At 35.6% G+C, this 18,226-nt stretch overlaps 1 long non-coding RNA gene across 2 annotated transcripts in view; it reads left to right on the forward strand.

Moving 5' to 3' along the window:
• Window positions 1-18,226, forward strand: part of LOC140608011 (uncharacterized) — a 261,913-nt gene that overhangs the window by 172,285 nt on the left and 71,402 nt on the right. The gene's annotated exons all lie outside the window — the stretch shown is intronic.

Consider the following 18,226-nt stretch of genomic DNA (forward strand, 5'->3'; position numbering starts at 1 on the left):
AAATCTCTCAGATTAACTTTGGCTGAAATGAACTTCCATCTATGTTCTGAGTTGACAGGATTTGGCTATTGGTTATATCTTCTGTGGATGTTCAATACCTACCCTGTCATCTAGCATTTCATTAAAATGGTTTCTATGCTTCAGAAATAATAATTGGTACTAATTACTGAATATCCATTTTAGATCAGGGGTTCTCAAAGCATGGTCCCTAGACTCTTAGCATGAGTATCACTTGAGAACTTGTTAGAAATGCAAATTCTTGGCCTCCATTCCTGAACTACAAAAGGAGAATGTCAAGGGTTGGAGCCCATCACCTCATCTTTTAACAGGCCCTGCAGATGGCTCTAATGGACTTTGACTTTTGGGAACCACTGTTAGACATATCTCCAGTCACAATAAGCCTACCTGTTAGAATTACCCTCTTCTTTGATATCAAAACTGTATCATAGAGAGATAATTTTCTCAAAGTTGTGCAGGTCTAGGATCTCAAAAGTAGATCTGTAATATACTTTATACCTCACCACACTAACTCTGTAGTGTGTATTGACTGAAGACGAAATGTACTCATACCACAGAAAAACAAGGCTCAATTCATGACTTCTGTTGTTATGTTATGAGGCCACGGGCAAAATATTTGGCCCTTCTATGCCTGTTTATAAAGTAGGCTTGGGGATCATTGCCTATACATAAAGTAGGCTTGGGGATCATTTACAGCTCGCTGTCTGTGTAGTCAGCCAATCAATACGTTAGCACCAACAGCTATGAAACAAGGAACTAAGCTGTGTGAGGTGACTAGAAATAAAAATGACTAGAAAATGCATTTCCAAAGATAGTCATACAAATAGTAAAACAAACAAAAAAATAAAAAAAGTTGATAAATTGATTTATCTTCTTTTTGTAATCTTGAACACATAAATCTCTACTGAATAGCATTATGAGCTTTTCATGGTCTTAGGCTAAATTGGAACATTTGGCCCTAGCAGTGAATGCACCATGGACAGTGTGAGTTTTTAGCCCCTCATTCCCACCTGTTCCTTTTTCCCTTCAAGGAATTCTATTTACTTTTCTTCATGTAAGATTACAGTAGCATGATAACTCTCTGGTAAAACCCTGTACATATTACTAATCCCACACCTCCAAGGAAATTGGCTTTTCTCAGATTGTTCCTTATTCATTTCACTAATATTTATTGAAACTTATTATATTCCTAGTATTGTGCAATGGATGGAATGTAGGTAGTAATCAGATATTACACATTCTCTACCTTATGGCCATTGCCTGATAGTGAGTGTAAGTCATATAGGCACCACAAATGATTAAAAAAGGAACAGTATAAGGAATCTCATAGAGAGGGTCATGCTCTTAGAATTACTATGCATTCAGGGACCAGTGTGAGATATTTGTGTTAGAGTGATCTTGGAAAATTTATACTGAATGTTAAAAGCTTAGGGAGTATTCAGAGAAAAAGAGAAGATAAAGGGGAATACATATTATGCTTGGGCAGTACCCATTTCTTCCTACCACTCCATTTCGCTCCTTAGATCTTCTCTGCACCTACTCTTAGGAAACACTGTGCCTCTGTGTGGCCCAGTAATTGAGAGCTAGTACTAACTTACACAATGGTTATATTTTCTATTCTGTTTTCAACCTACCTAGTCTGGGATCTGTATTCAGAGATAAAAGAAAGAGTCACACATCTTTTTGAGAGCCCTTTTGACTTGTGTAAAATATTAATCTGACTTCATAGGAAAGGAATGAAGTGGGTGATGGAAATGCTTATTGGTGAGGAAGAGGTAGATGTGGGATTCTAAGCTTGTGTGGATCTTCTAGCCTTGGGAAACTCTGCAGCGAGGAGGTCCTCTGGGTGCCTCTCATTTATATGCTGTGGCAGTCTGTGTTCCTGACATGGGTGCACTGAAGAACCTGCAGCTCCTCCTGAAAGCAATTATCAGGGTTCACCATATGATTTCAATTCTTTGTGGACTATAAAAGAGACACTTCACCATTTTTTGAAAAGGATATAAGCAGGAATGTTGGTAGCTTATGCATTATTTAGAGCCTGCCATCCTGCATCAGTCTCACAAAGGAAAATGACAGCATTGTCACGGTGCTTTCAATGTATGTGATGGTGGAAATAGAGATGTTGGATTTTGTAGTTTCTCAGAATTACCTGTAATCTGGTGACCTATAATTAGTTCGCTGAGGATATTAAGCTTTCATTTTTTTTCACTCATCACTGAAGATAGGTGTCTGGTATCTCATTATATTAAAAATCATATAATACCTACATTTGAGAAATGTTGTATAATGATAAAGTTATTAAGCACAGCTCATATTTCATCCAAAGTGTGCATATGAAAGATTACAGGATATTGCAGGGACACAGCTGATAGCAGGATTTGACTCACTCTTATTTCCAATAGTGTCACATAGAAATCTTTTACTTTGTTTTGATATATTTTCAGTGAAGTACTGGGAAATTTGGATAAGACTGTTCTATCAAGACACATTGATAAAGATGCTTGGTAGTAGCACCATTTTATAATTCCTTTGCTCCTTTCTTCTGACTATTCAAAAGATCTCTTTTGATCTCATGAGAGGAAGGAAGGGTAGGTTTGAAACCTTTGAATGAACTCTGCCCTTCCATGCTGAACAGTTACTAGGTTCTTTCACTTCCATTTTACATGCTTCTGGAAACTTCTCCCACTACAATTTCCCCCTCCCACTCCTCTAAATCAGCCCCTTCTTACTTCCATTCCCATGGGCATTTACCTTTCTGTAATACAGTACTGAAGCTTTGTATTACCAGAATCATCTTACCTGAACACATCTTTGGTTACATTACTGCCAATCCAAAAATCTTCAGTAACATCTACTTGTTTCCCAAATAAATTATGAACTCCTCAGGAAAAAATTTGAGTCATCCTATAAAGAATATTGGTTACTTCTACCTTGCCTACACTCTAAGCAGCCTGGGCTATAGCTATTTCTTATTTTTTAAAAGAGTTTTTTAAAAGCTGTTTTAGGTTTACAATACATTTGAGAGGAAGGTACAGAGATTTGCCATATACCTCTTAATCAGCCCCCCACATATACCCTCCATCATTATCAACATCACTCATCAGAATGGCACATTTTTTTACCAAGATTGAGTCTACATTGACATGTCAAAATCACATCAAACCTGTAGTGTACCTTAGGGTTCACTCTTGGTGTTGTATGGTCTGTGGTTTTGGAGAAATATATAAGGGCATATATTGATCCCTAAAATATAATAAAGAATATTTTTACTGTCCTAAAAATCCTCTATGGTTTACCTATTCACCTACCTACCCAAACCTTGGGCAACCACCTATCTTCCTTATTATCTCCACAGTTTTGTCGTTTCCAGATAGTTAGATAGTTGAAATGATACAGAATGTTAGGCTTCTCATATTGACTTCTTTCACTTAATAATATGCATTTAAGTTTCCTTCATATCTTTTTATGGCTTGACCAGTAGTACCACACTATCTCGATGACTATATCTTTATAATAAATCTTATTTCTGTAGCTTTATAGTAAGCCTTCAAGTTGGATGGCATCATTCTTTAACTTTGTTCTTTTCCTTAGAACAAAGGCTACCCTGGGTCTTTTGCCCCTTCATATAAGCATAAGATTCATTTTGTTGATATCCACAAAATAGCTTATAGGAATTTTATTTGGATTATAGTAAATCTATAAATCAAGTTGGGAAGAACTGACTTCTTGACAATATTGACTCTTCCTATCCACAAACCTGGAATATTTCTCCATTTATTTAGTTCCTCTTTGATTTCATTCTTTATAATTTTGTAGTTCCCCTCATGTAGATCTTGCGTATATTTTGCTAGATTTATAGCTATTGCAAGGTTTTGGAGCTAAGGTAAATAGTATTGTGTTTTTAATTTCAAATTCCACTTGTTCATTGTTGGTATATAGGAAAGCAATTGACTTTTGTATATTAGCTTTATATCATACCATCTTACTGTAATTGCTTGTTAGTTCCAGGAGATTCTTTGTTAATTGTTTTTGGTTTTCTACATAGATGATCATACCTTCTGTGAACAAAGACAGCTATGTCTTCCTTCTTTTTTTTTTTTTTTTTTTTCTAATTTATTTATGATAGGCACACAGTGAGAGAGAGAGAGGCAGAGACACAGGCAGAGGGAGAAGCAGGCTCCATGCACCGGGAGCCCGATGTGGGATTCGATCCCGGGTCTCCAGGATCGCGCCCTGGGCCAAAGGCAGGCGCCAAACCGCTGCGCCACCCAGGGATCCCCTATGTCTTCCTTCTTAATAAGCATACCTTTTATTTCTTTCTTTGTGTGTGTGTGTGTGTGTGTGTGTGTGTGTGTGTTACAGTAGCAAGTATTTTGTAGACCAGTGTTATAAAGAAGTGGTGAGATGGCACATCCTTGCTTTGTATTTGATTATAGTGTGAAAGCGTCATGTTTCTCACTATTAAATATAAACTATTTCTTATCGGCATGAGATGCTTTTAATAATTTTTAATTTTCAAATTAAACATAATAGCTCTCTGAAATTAAGAGACATTTGTTGCCTTAATCTCTAAGGATTCAAATCATAATCATTTCTTAACATCTATAACAATGTTATTTCCTCAATGAAAATTTTCTGGTTGCTCACAATTTGATATTCTTTCATTTGAACCTCTATAAATAGGTTATTTTTTGCATAACAAAGTACTGCAAACAGTGGCTTAAAAAAGCAAGCAAGTATTATCTTACAATTTCTGTGGGGAAGGAGCTCTGGCATAGCTTAGCTGGTCCTCTGCTTAGGGTCTCATAAGACGTAATCAGGGTGTCAAGCCTGGCTGGATTGGGTTCTAATCAAGAAGCTTAACTAGGAGGACATCTGTTTTTAAGCTCCTTCAGGTTGTTGGCAGAATTCATTTCTTTCCTCTGCAGATTTTTGGCTTCTTCCAAGCCAGCAATGGAGAGAGAGGGACTCTAGTAAGATGGACTCTATGCTCTGATGTAATTGTGTACATGTAACCATGCATATCAAATCACATTTGCCACTTTCTACTGGTTGGAATGAAGCTACAGGCCTTGCCCACCCTCAAGGGCAAGGAATTGCACAAAGGTATAAATACCTTAAGAATAATGGATACCTCCTTAGAGTCTGTCTGCCATGGTCTGCATTATATTTTCTGCTTCTCTTATGATGTATTTTATGTCTCTGCTATCTTTTAAGAACTGACTTTCTCTTTACTAGATTTTTTAGCTCCATGGGTTCAATGATAGCCTATTTATGCTTTATTTTGCCTACACTCTTTGGTACAAAGTATTTGTGGGTTAAAAAGCTTATGAAGTCAGTTGATCACTGGATGCTTGTATTTTTCTATAAAATCTATGTTTTTCACTTTTCACAGATTATAAGTTTTTATTTTACTTCTTTAAAGATTTATTTATTTATTTGAGAGGTGGGGAGGGCCATAGGACAGAGAGTCTTAAGCAGACTCTGCACTGAGTATGGAGCGTGATGTGGGGCTCGATCTCATGACCCTAAATCATGACCTGAGCCAAGACCAAGAGTCACATGCTTAACTGACTGCATCACCCAGGTGTCTTGATAGATTATAAGCTCTTAAAAGGCAAGAGCAATATTCGCAACCCAATTTGTATATAGCATCTAAATTAGGAACAAATCAGCAATTAACGTTATACTCTTATCACTCACTGAACAAATATTTTAGAAGCTGAAACTATTAAACACTTAAATTTTTTTTAAGATTTATTTACTTATTCATAAGATACATAGACTGAGAGAGAGAGAGAGGCAGAAACATAGGCAGAGGGAGAAGCAGGCTTCTCGCAGGGAGCCTGATGTGGGACTCGATCCTGGATCCCGGGATCATGACCCGAGCCAAAGGCAGGCGCCCAACCGCTGAGCCACCTAGGGATCCCTAAACACTTAAATTTGTAAAATGAATATAATCTTGCTTTCAAGATGATAGAAGTATCATACCCTGTGAGATTTGTTACATGAAGAATGCCATGATGTCCTTAGTTCTCCAGAAACATCATGCCTCTGATGTTAGGGTACTTTTTTTTCCCCCATTCTCTTTTCTTGGCTTTACATGAAAATATCAGCTATTGTAAAGTGCTACCAAACATCTTGAAATAAGGGAACTAGATAAAGGGTGCCTTCTGGCCATGGTCAGAAGGTAATGGAGAAAAGGTTCTGGGAAGAAAGGATAAAAAAGTAAAATGATCCAGCCTTCAGTGAAAGAATTTTCTATAGGTCTGTTCTTTGATGTATAAAAAGTACTATTTGGAAAAAAAAAAAAAAAGAATGCAATTGTCCAAGGACTTAGAATGATGTTAAATAGATTCAGAAGTACATACTTCAGATTTCTTGATATGCTAATGAGGATCTTATTCTTCCAAGAGGAAGATTTAACATGCAAGTTCTCTGAAATTTACTTCTTCTTAGAGATGCGCGTATATAAAAAACAGAGAATTTTGTAGTTGGTTAAAAGAACAAGTTGAAAGAAAAAACAGAATGGCATCTTAAATCCTGCGTGATTTCAGGGGAGGGGACAAAATATTGTTCAGAACTGTCGATGTTAATGGGTGGGTGGAGGAACACCTGTGTGTGTTAAAGGAATAAAGACATTTTTATTCATCTGTGTTTGCATTTTGAGTTTATATAGCTTTAACACAACTTTTTTGATTAGTTGGCAAATCTATGAGGAAAAAGACCCATGATCAAAATAGTAACTTGATTAAATTTCTACTAAGTCATTTGAACAAGTATAAAAAAATACATTTTTTTGACAGAAACTGAATAGGTAATAGCCATATGTACCCATATGGAATTAGAAGCTAAATATGTTATCCAAAAATTTAAGCTAAATATGCTTCTGTATCTTGCCATACTAACATTGAATTTCTGTCAATCTGTTTACTGAAAAGAGCATAGGGTTTTTCTGTAATAGTCAAAGGTTTGTTTTACTAGATCCAAGACCTGATGTTTTGTAAACTTCAGATTGATTGTTACAAAAAGCCCAAACAACTACATTTGTTAGAAGGTTTACTCTAGAGAATTGTGTTTGTTTTCTTAGAAGAGTAAGCTGTGTTTGCCATAGGAGGTTGAATCTGTTCAACCACTTTTTGAAATTGACCTGATGAATATAATTTTACTTATCCAGTTATAATTAGTCAACTATAAATGAGATCTGAAAATTCTGGAATGTTATTTAAAAGCATTCCTATAAGTAAGTCTTTGTAAGTAAATATTAAAGGTGTTTCTAATGGAGCGACTTAAAAAAAAATGACACAAACACCATTCTTTCTTTAAAAAAAAAAACTGACACTGAGGTTCTAAATAGCAATGAGATAATTATGATACTCTTAACAGAAAGGGTGAAATAAAGCAAGAATATCTGGCTTGGAGGAAAGGTGGAGGAATAGAATAATATACTTAGTATTAGAAATGTTGAATTTGAGTGTAAATTGAACTTGAAAGAGACAACATTCTAATGTCACAGCTCTGTGAGTCAAAGCTCTAAGGAAAAGTCTCGGGGAAAGAACAAAACATATTTGTTATAGTCAATCCTGGAAATATATCAATAAGTACTGGGTAAAAGGGTCAGAAAGAATCTTTGGAGTAGCATTAGAATTATCTATCTATCTATCTATCTATCCATCTATCTACCTATCTATCGAAGTTTTTATTTAAATTCCAGTTAGTTAGCATACAGTCTAATATTAGTTTCAGGTATAGAATTTAGTGATGCAATACTTATATACAACATCTGATGTTCATCACAATAAATGTCTAACTTAATCCATAACCTATTTAACCCATCCCCCCTGCCCACTTCCTGTCTGGTAACTATCAGTTTATTTTCTACAGTTAAGACTCTGTTTCTTGATTTTCCTCTCTTTTTTCCCCCTATATTTGTTTTGTCTTTTAAAGTCCACATGAGTGAGATCACATGGTATTTGTCTTTCTCTGACATATTTTTCTTAGCATAACTTTAGCTCTATTTATGTCATTGCAAGTGGCAAGATTACATGCTTTTTTATGGCTGAGTAATATTCCATTGTGTGTGTGTGTGTGTGTGTGTGTGTGTGTGTGTGTGTGGTGTGTACCACATGTTCATCCATTCATCAGTAGATGGATATTTGGGCTCTTTTCATAATTTGGCTATTGTAGATAATGCTGCTATAAACATTGGGGCGCATGTATCCCTTCGAATTAGTATTTTTGTATTATTTGGGTAAAAACTTAGTAGTGTTATTGCTTGATCCTAGGTTAATTCTATTTTTAACTTTTTATGGAATCTCCATACTATTTTCCAGAGTGGCTGCACCCAGTTTGCATTTCCACCAATAATATAAGAGGGTTCCCCTTTCTCTGCATCATCACCAATACTTTTTGTTTCCTCTGTTGTTAATTTTAGTCATTCTGACTGGGCTAAGGTGGTATCTTATTGCAGTTTTGATTTGTATTTCCTTGATGAAAAGTAATGTTGAGCATCTTTTCATGTGTCTGTTGACCATCTGTATGTCTTCTTTGGAGAGGTATCTGTTCATATCTTCTGCCCATTTTTTTAACTGGATTATTTGTTTTTTTGTATTGAGTTGTGTAAGTTCTTTATGTATTTTGAAAACTAACTCTCAGACATGTAATTTGCAATTATCTTCACCCATTCTATGGATTTTCTTATAGTTTTGTCGATTATTTTCTTTATGCTGCAGAAGCCTTTTATTTTGATGAAATCCCAATAGTTTATTTTTGCTTTTTGTTTCCCTTGATGCAGGAGACATATCTAGTAAGAAGTTACTATGGCCAGTGTCAAACAGGTTACTGCCTGTGTCTTTTCTGGGATTTTTATGTTTTCATGTCTCACATTTAGTTTCTTAATCCATTTCAAATTTATTTTTGTGTATGGTGTATATAAGAAAATGGTCCAGTTTCATTCTTTTGCAGTTTTCCCAACACATTTGTTGAAGAGACTTTTTTCCACTGGATGTTCTCTCTTGCTTTGTCAAAGATTAATTGATCTTATAGTTGTGGATTCACTTCTGGTTTTCTGTTGTTTCATTGATCAATGTGTCTGTTTTTATGCCAGTACTATAATATCTTCATCACTACAGCTTTGTAATATAACTTGAAATTTGGTATTAGAAGAAATATTTAAATAGAGTGAAACAAGGCAGGCAAAATTCGTCAAATACATATGGCTTCTTGGAAAAATCTTTTAAGTAGACAACCTAGGATGATGACTCTTTTCCATCTAATGTTAAAAGAACAGAAAAAAAAAGTTAATGAAATTCCTAAGTGTATAAGGTCAAAAATTTTAAAAATATGTCATATAATATGATGACTTTCAAAATAATTCATTGAGGACCTGAATGAGTAGAACTTGCAATTTTCCCAATTTCTCTCTTAAGCGGCTCTTTCTCAGCAAGATCTCTGACCACCTGCATTCAAGTTAGTATCACTCTCTCACTCTCTTTAACACTTATAAAACTTGTATGAAATCAATCAGATTATCATAGTTGGTTATTTATTAGTCTGTCACTTATTTGACTGCCTACTCACCTCTCCATGTTAGCATATAAGCTCTATGAGGTCACACCATAGCAGCTCAATAGATAGTGAATTAACCCATCATAGCTTAGATGGATGAGTACGTGTATGCTATCAACACCACCCAGTTCTAGGGTATATGAGAGACATGAGAAGGCTATTGCATTAAGCCATAATTCTCCCAGGTCTGGCCTGGCTTGGGAGGGAAAGTATATAAGACTTAATCTTATCAGGTCTTTTATTTCTCTTTAACATTTTTGTGAAGTACTTGCTCGATTAAGTTCTGAACACATATTAGAAGATTATTCATTCAATCATATTCTTCAAACCGTATCTAACTTCTCAGAGCAAGCTTAAAGTTATTCCAGTATTTGGGATGGGAGTGGGGGTATCATCCAAGTTGGATTGTTCATTCAGAGAGCCCTCCTGAAGAAGGCATCCTGGGCCTATATAGCTTTCAGACTGGCTTGGAATCAGATTGCCTTCTGAAGGCCTGGGCAGAATCCTGGCCCTCACCTTCTGGCAGTTACCCTCCAGGAGGCCTTCCAATTGTAGCTCTCTACTAATAGTTAAGTGAAAAAATGGTGAGAGCATCTTTTCCTCTTTATCTTTTGTTCTTACTAAACTGACTGAGTTCAATAGCAGCTTCTGGAAAGCATTCTAATTATCTCCAAAGCATTTAAGAAGCATTACTCACATTATCTCAGAAACATGTCTTGCTCCAGAAATGTATTTACTGTTCTTTTTAGAAACACAGATGCAGTCTAGGTAAATAATACAAAACAGTTACTTTCTTGCCAAGGGAAAAATTCTGTTTTTGTATTTATCTATTTAAAAAGCAAATGAAATCATTCATACTGAGGGAAGATGTATGATAGATCAAGATCTTAGACTTGTTCACTTCTTATTAACCTATGTATTTATTTATCACTATCTTTTCAAGTTTATCTCCATTTGATTTAACTGTGGAAGACCTATCTTCTTTTAAGTCAGCCTCATTATAATGAAATATATTATTTTTAACTCTCTTAATGGTTAGGAGACATGGCTTCTATTAATTTACTATCTAGCAGTGTACTGTAAAAAAAGAGTCGGGTAAATCTTGGAATGAGAAATTTGAAATCATAGTGTTTAGTGATTATCTATTTCCTTATAAAGTTCTAAACTTTTTAAGAATGTCAAATTGTAACTGATTAATCCTTTGATTAGAGAAATATGACTGAATGAACAGGAGCAGCAAAGGGCAAGCCTCTTCTAGCTTTCTTCCTTCCAATGCATGATGTAAGAGCTATACCATTTATAGTTAGATGGTCATTTTCTGAATGGCAATATGTTTTAAGTGTGATGACTCTTTTTTATTGTACCTCAACAGCATGCATACAATTTAACATATATTATATGGTTGAAGCAATTCAAGCTATTGATGTAAATCTATAAAATCCTTAATATGAGCAAAGTGCCTGGCTCATGGTATGTATTCAGTAAATGAATATTGAATGAATATGTCCTTGCTACTTTAATTCCATTTCCAATATTGAAATACCATGTAAATTGTTGAAGAGACTTTTTTTGAAAAACCATTGATCATGAGATTGGAAGGGGAAGAATTTTCAATCTGGAGCTCCATGGTACATTTATCAAAGAGCTCTAAGTGCAGCTGAAGCAGCTGGCTAAAGTAGAAACCCTAGATATTGCTATTGGATTAAACTCAAATATAAGAGGAGAGAAAAATTGTTTAAAGTAGGAGTTCTGCTGATTCTCTTCTGTGCCTAGAACCAGTCTATAGAGACCCAGGTGTATGAGGTAGTCTGAAATGAATGCAGATTTCTACGCCTCAGGCATTTTTTGTTCTGCCCTATTGTCTCATAGAGAAAAAATCTCAGAATGAGTTAGTGGAAGTTTTGAGGATGTCAGGAGCTCTGTTTTGAACTCAGCTACATGGGGGTGGGGAGCTGAAGAACTGCTGGCCACTAGTATGGTACAGGATCTATGTGGCATATGTTACCTCATCACAGTCAAACTACTGACTCCCCCCAAAATATAAAATATAATTAAAAAGTAGTGCACAGAACCAGAATGAGTCCACTATTTATTCCTTCTGCACTAGAATTTATTTTTAAAATACAAATTAGGGATCCCTGGGTGGCGCAGCGGTTTGGTGCCTGCCTTTGACCCAGGGCGCGATCCTGGAGACCCGGGATCGAATCCCACGTCGGGCTCCCGGTGCATGGAGCCTGCTTCTCCCTCTGCCTATGTCTCTGCTTCTCTCTCTCTCTCTCTCTCTGTGACTATCATAAAAAAAAAAAAAAAAAAATTTAAAATACAAATTAAGCCTTAATTTTAAAACTCTAGGGCAGCCCTGGTGGCTCAGCAGTTTAGCACCACCTTCAGCCCAGGGTGTGATCCTGGAGACTCTGGATCGAGTTCCACGTCAGGCTCCCTGCATGGAGCCTGCTTCTCCCTCTGCCTGTGTCTCTGCCTCTCTCTCTCTCTCTCTCTCTCTCTCTCATGAATAAATAAATAAAATATTTTTTAAAAAATATAAAACTCTAAGTCATGATATGAGAAAAATCTCCAAGGGTCATTAATTTGTCCCTCTTGTATATCTAGCCAGTTACATGGTTATACAAAGAAATTTGGAATTTGGATGAATCTTTAACTTGCATTTTGTCTTTTTTTGGGAGGCTCAATTGTTCTTATCTAAGGGGTTCAATGTTTTGTTGACATTCATTCCTGCAACATTCCTTTGAATTAGGGAAATAGAAAAAATTTTCTTCCATTTTCATGACATAATGTCCTATGATGAACTCCTCTATGAATTTCCACATCTGCCTTATATGCTCCTTTGGGCATTAACTTCCTAAAAGATTAAATACCAGTCAGCTGTGCACCCAGCCCTCCAACTGCATCATGGACAGATCACTTTTTATGAAACCTAGTTTTGGAATGGGGTCATGTTAAACATATTTTCCTGATTTTTGCTGGCATATAGCATAGAACTTATATCTTATGAAAGTTGAAAAATGTGAATGCCATACACTCATGTCTGAAGGGAAGGTTAAATGGGAATTACAGAAAAGATCAAAGTTCCTGGCACACAACCACAACTGTTTCCTACAAATGTTGACCAAAGACTCTTATACTAACTGCCCAGAGTTGGCTGTGATTTTAAATATGTTAATTGGCTTTTAAAATGATAAATATAGGGCAGCCCGGGTGGCTCAATGGTTTAGCGCTTCTGGAGTGATCCTAGAGACCCAGGATTAAGTCCTATGTCAGGCTCCCTGCATGGAGCCTGCTTCTCCCTCTGCCTGTGTTTCTGCCTCTCTCTCTGTGTGTCTTTCATGAATAAATAAAATCTTTTAAAAAAATTATAAATATGTTTTTACAGTATGAAAAGGAGAAAATTCTTCGTTACACATAGGAAGCACATCATAGCATAATAGGAAGCTTCTCTTTTGTTTAAAGATTTTATTTGTTTGTTTGTTTTAGAGAGAGAGAAAGTGAGAGAGCGAAGGGAGGAGCAAAAGCAGAAAGGGTAGAGAGGAGGAAAGAATCTCAAGCAGACTTCAAGCTGAGCATGGAGCCCTGAGGGGGGGCTCAGTATCACAAACCAGAGATCTTGACCTGAGCCAAAACCAAGAATCAGACACTTAGCTGACTGAGTGACCCAGGAGCCCCAAAGATTCTCTTTTCTTGATATTTTATTGTATGTTTATCTATTCTGTTTTTCCATTTTACATGATTGAGGATGTGCTTCTTCCCAGAATTCCAACTGAAATAAGTCAATAGTGGACTTTGAGAGTTCAGGACAATTAAATATGTAAGTGCTCATGTTTCATTGCTTCTTTGGGTAGAATTTTCTGGAAGAATTTTCTGTAGAGATGGAGAAAGCACCATGCAGGAAGGCAGATGGTCTGGTCCTCATCCCAGCTCTGCTCTGCAGCCCTAAGTCAATCACTTATGGACTGGAATCTCAAGTTCTTCATCTGTAAAGGGGAAACAATAATAACACTTGCTGTGTAAACCTCATGGGGTTGCTGTAATGCCCAAATGAGATAATGTAAGTGAAAATGCTCTGGAAGTTGGAAGGCATTACACAAGTATAAGGTATTAAAATTGCCAAGGGGCTGTTTAGATTTTCCTAACATTTCAAAACTACAGTAATCACTGTGGGTGTAGATGCATATGTGGATTTTTCCTAAAAAGAATAGTAGAAAATAAGCAGCTGTTTTATGGAATTTTCCGCATTTAATGATAGTAACTACTACTATCATTTGAAATTCTAAGAAAGAATAAGTTATTGGTTTCTTGATACATTCAGCACTTTTAATCTTTCTGTGTATGAGATCCCTTATTCAGTGCCTTTTTAACCCAGAAACCTGCATCATATTACTCAGAGGGAAAATGAGATATCTATTCATGAACTAAAACTACTTTGTAATCATAGCTAAATCTGGAATGCAGAGGTACATGACAGATTTCAGTTTAAGCTGCCCAATATCTAGCATTCGAAGGAAAATGTTCACTTGAAATCAAGATCCTCAACAGTATGTCAATAGTGACATAAAACTTGATCTCTGACAAAAGAATACATAAGGATATTAGATAACACGAATGACAGTGTTAATATTTGTAAATGACATTGAATTTTCATACAGAAAACACTTTGCTGTGGCTTTTGGAGACATAAATGTCATTAATTTACATGTTAGAAATAATGTACATCTATATATCGTGTTCATTCAACAGATATTTTTCTGATCATATGCTATGTGTCAGGCATTGTGTATATCAGGATACAGAGGTGTAAATATGTAGTCCCTTTCCTCAGTATTGATGGTTTTAATCAAGGTTAAATCTTGGAGTATTTTTAAAAACCTGTACTCCACACCTAGAGATTCAGGTTCAGAAGCCTTGCAGTGAGATCTGAATAAGTAGATTAAGAGATACCATCATCAATAACAAAAACAACTCCCCTGGGGTTTTGATGTGTCACTCTTGTTAATAACTGCCACTCAACATGCTAATAGGTGGGGACAGACACAGCATGGGAAGAACAATTTCTGAGTTGGATATTATAGAATCCCAAAATAGGGACAATAAATCTGTCTTCAGAGGGGGCTGGATAGGCAGGATTTCTGGAGAAGGTGATTCCTAATCTTTTCAAAAATTTTGTGTTATTTTTCTAATCACAAACATAATGCAGGAAATCATTGAAGAACACACACATACAAACAAAAAAAATCCTTTAATATCTATCTATGACTTTGATGTTCTTAAGTTTTGCTATAATATGTATAGAGTAGGTTTTTTTCCTTAACTCTTCAATTTTGTATTCTCTAGACTTTTGAATTTCAAATCTAATCAATTCTGAAATTCAGGGGAATATATCATCATTACCTTTGAATTTTTCTCTCATCATATTCTTTGTCATTTTCTGGGATTTCCATTATCTATATGTTGGTTTCTTATTCTATTCTCCATATATCTTAATTTCATCTTTCTATCCCCTCTTTGTTTTTATAGATTCTGCAACTTATTTCATCTATTTTGTTTTAAGACTATTATATTTTCTGTATCCAGTATATCCATTTGATTGTTCTTTTTGACTTCTGGTGCTTGTTTCATATAATCTATAACCTGAACTATTTCTTTGAGAATCTTATTTTTTTTAAGATTTTATTCATTTATTCATGAGAGACACACAGAGAGGAGCAGAGACAAAGGCAGAGGGAGAAGTAGGCTCCCCATGGGGAGCCGATGCGGGATTTGATCCCAGGACCCTGGGGTCACATCCTGAGCTGAAGGCAGATGCTCAACCATGGAGCCATCCATGTGTCCCTTATTCTTGTTTTTTTTTTTTTTTTTTTGTCGTACTTTATGTATTTTTTCTTTGTAACAAATTGTCTTTTGTATCAGTTATCTTTTGCCACACAACAAATTTATGACAAAATATCTTAAAGTTTAATGACTTTAGAAAAACAGTAATCATTGTTTTTGTCATTCATGGTTTCTGTGGTTTTGAAATTCAGACAGCATACAACAGAGTAGCTTGTTTCTGCTGTGGGCTTTCAACAGTGTCTGGGGCCTCAGCTGGAAGACTTGAAGGTTGGGGATTGAAATGATATGAACTGCATTCTCTCACATTTCTGGTAGTGGTTGCAGGTGTTGCTGGAGGCTGGCTGGAGCTGCTATAAGAAAACCCACATGTGACTTCTCTATTTGGCTTAAGTTTCCTCACAACATGGTGGCTGGATTCCAAAAGAGAGAGTGAAGGAAAAAGAGAGAGAATCAGGCAGAGTTGTAATATTTTTTTGGTCTAGCCTTGGAAGTCATATAGATCACTTTTTCCTTACTCGATTGTTTCCTACTCTGCCCAAATGTAAGAGGAAAGAACATAGACCACATATCTTGGTGAAGGGAGTGTAAGTTACATTGTAAGAAGAGCGTGTGGGAATGAATGAACATATGGGTGTGGACATCTTTGTAATTTCTTATATACTCCTTATGATCTAGTTGTTCTCACCCATGAGCTCAGTTTCACCTGGGGCTATAACTATACTATCTGTAATTTGCAAGGAGGTGTGATGAGCCAGAGTACTAGCTTTGTAGACCTTCTGGTGAGTTTAAGGAAAAGAATCTGAAATAGACTCCTCTTTCTTGTCCAGATGGAAGTTTCCAGAAATGCTTCTTTATTTCTCTATAAGAGGTTCTTACAGATTAGTTGTTTATATCTGAGCTGTCCTCTTTCATTACTATTTAGGTCTTAATTAATTTTTTTTTAGAGGAATCCAGTAGCTCAAGCTAGTTTATCAATTGTCAAGAGCCAGAGGTTCTTTAGTATCCTTCTTTTCCTAATAGTCTATAATTAGAGTCTTGATTTCTTCTTTGCCCTAGGAATTATTTAGAACAGTGTGGTTTTGTGTCTATTTATTTATTTATTTATTTAAAAGATTTTATTTTTATTTATTCATGAGAAACACATAGAGGAGAGAGAGAGAGAGGCAGAGACACAGGCAGAGGGAGAAGCAGGCTCCATGCAGGGAGCCCAATGTGGGACTCAATCCCGGGTCCTCAGGATCATGCCCTGGGCCAAAGGCAGTGCCAAACCATTGAGCCACCCGGGCTACACCCCCCCCATTTATTTTTGATTGAGCTTTTAAATTTATACTTTAAAAACTTTTTCCACCTTTACTGCATCATGGTCAAAGTGGCTTATAAAATTTCCACCTTTTGGAATTTCAAGTAAAATATACAGTCATTTTCGTGTTACTGTTTAAAGGATTCTTGAATAAAATGTATAATTTTTTTAGGGGGGGGGACTGTTTTTTCCTGCTTGGATTCCTTTTAAAATTCTCTTTTTATCTTTGAAATTCAGAAAATTGTTTAAGCCATTTCCAGAAGATGGCCTCTTTTCATCACCATGCATGTTACAAAGCAAACCATTTTAATTTGCATGTTTACATTTATATACACTTCAGGATTTTTCCTATATTGTATCTATAATTATTCCTGGCTTCATATCTTCCTTAAAAAGACTTTTCCATCTTTTTTATCTCAAGATTGTTAAGCCATTTTTAATGCAGTTTTAGATCTTTAATCTTATCTGGAATAATTTTTTTTATTGATGTAAGTAGCTACTAAGTATTTTATTTTCTTCCAAAATTTATATCTAGTTGTTCTAATACCAGTGATTTAAAGTGATACATTTTATGATTTTAAAATTCCCACATATATTTAGAAATATTTCTGACTAGCATATTGTGCATTGATCTATTTTTCTATTTCTTTTGATATTGCCAATGCTGTTTAAATTATAGCAGCTTTACATGTATTTTCATACCACTTCAAGGTACATTCCCTACCCTTTTTTCCCTCTTTGATATTTTTCTGATTCTCGTATACATATTTCCAAATGACTTTTGAAATTCATCAAATATATTTGATGTTTATTACTTGTGTATTGCTACCAACCAATACTCTAGGAAAGAAATGTTCTATAATTGCATTGTCTAATATGATAGTCACCAGCCACATACGATATTTAAGCACTTGAAATTTGGCTAATACAACTGAGGAACTGAATTTTTTTTCATCTCCAGGTATTTCTTTATTAGAAATGAAATTAACCATTCACACTAGAGACTGCAAAAGGAAATTAACTTAGTATTACAATTCTAGAACAAACTTCACAATAAGGGACTCTTAAGTCTTCATAAAATGGAAAGAAAAGGGAGAAAGAAAAAAATCATTTAGGACTGTATTTCTTAAATTTGACCACTTTCACAGACATATTCTTAGGGGAGAGGATTGCAAGTTTCCTGTGATAATATTTTAAATTTTACATTTTGCTTCTATTTTAATCTAAACAAGTTAATTCACACTCAGGATTATGTGGACAACCATCTTACATAACAGAGGTGCACAGAAGCTGCGCTTGCATCTCTGATCTATGTGTCACCCACTAAGTGAAGACCAACTGTGCTTAATTTTTCATGTGGTGTTTCTCAAATTGGGTCCTTATGACTCTTCATGGAATTATTAAACATTTCCTATGAGATCTGTGAGTTGTCAAGGTTAAGAAAACTGGTTCAGAGCAGGAATTCTCAAGATGGGAAATGGTGGGATGGGAATG

This window comes from Canis lupus, chromosome 17, assembly GCF_048164855.1.
Source record: "Canis lupus baileyi chromosome 17, mCanLup2.hap1, whole genome shotgun sequence".
Taxonomy (NCBI): Eukaryota; Metazoa; Chordata; class Mammalia; order Carnivora; family Canidae; genus Canis; species Canis lupus.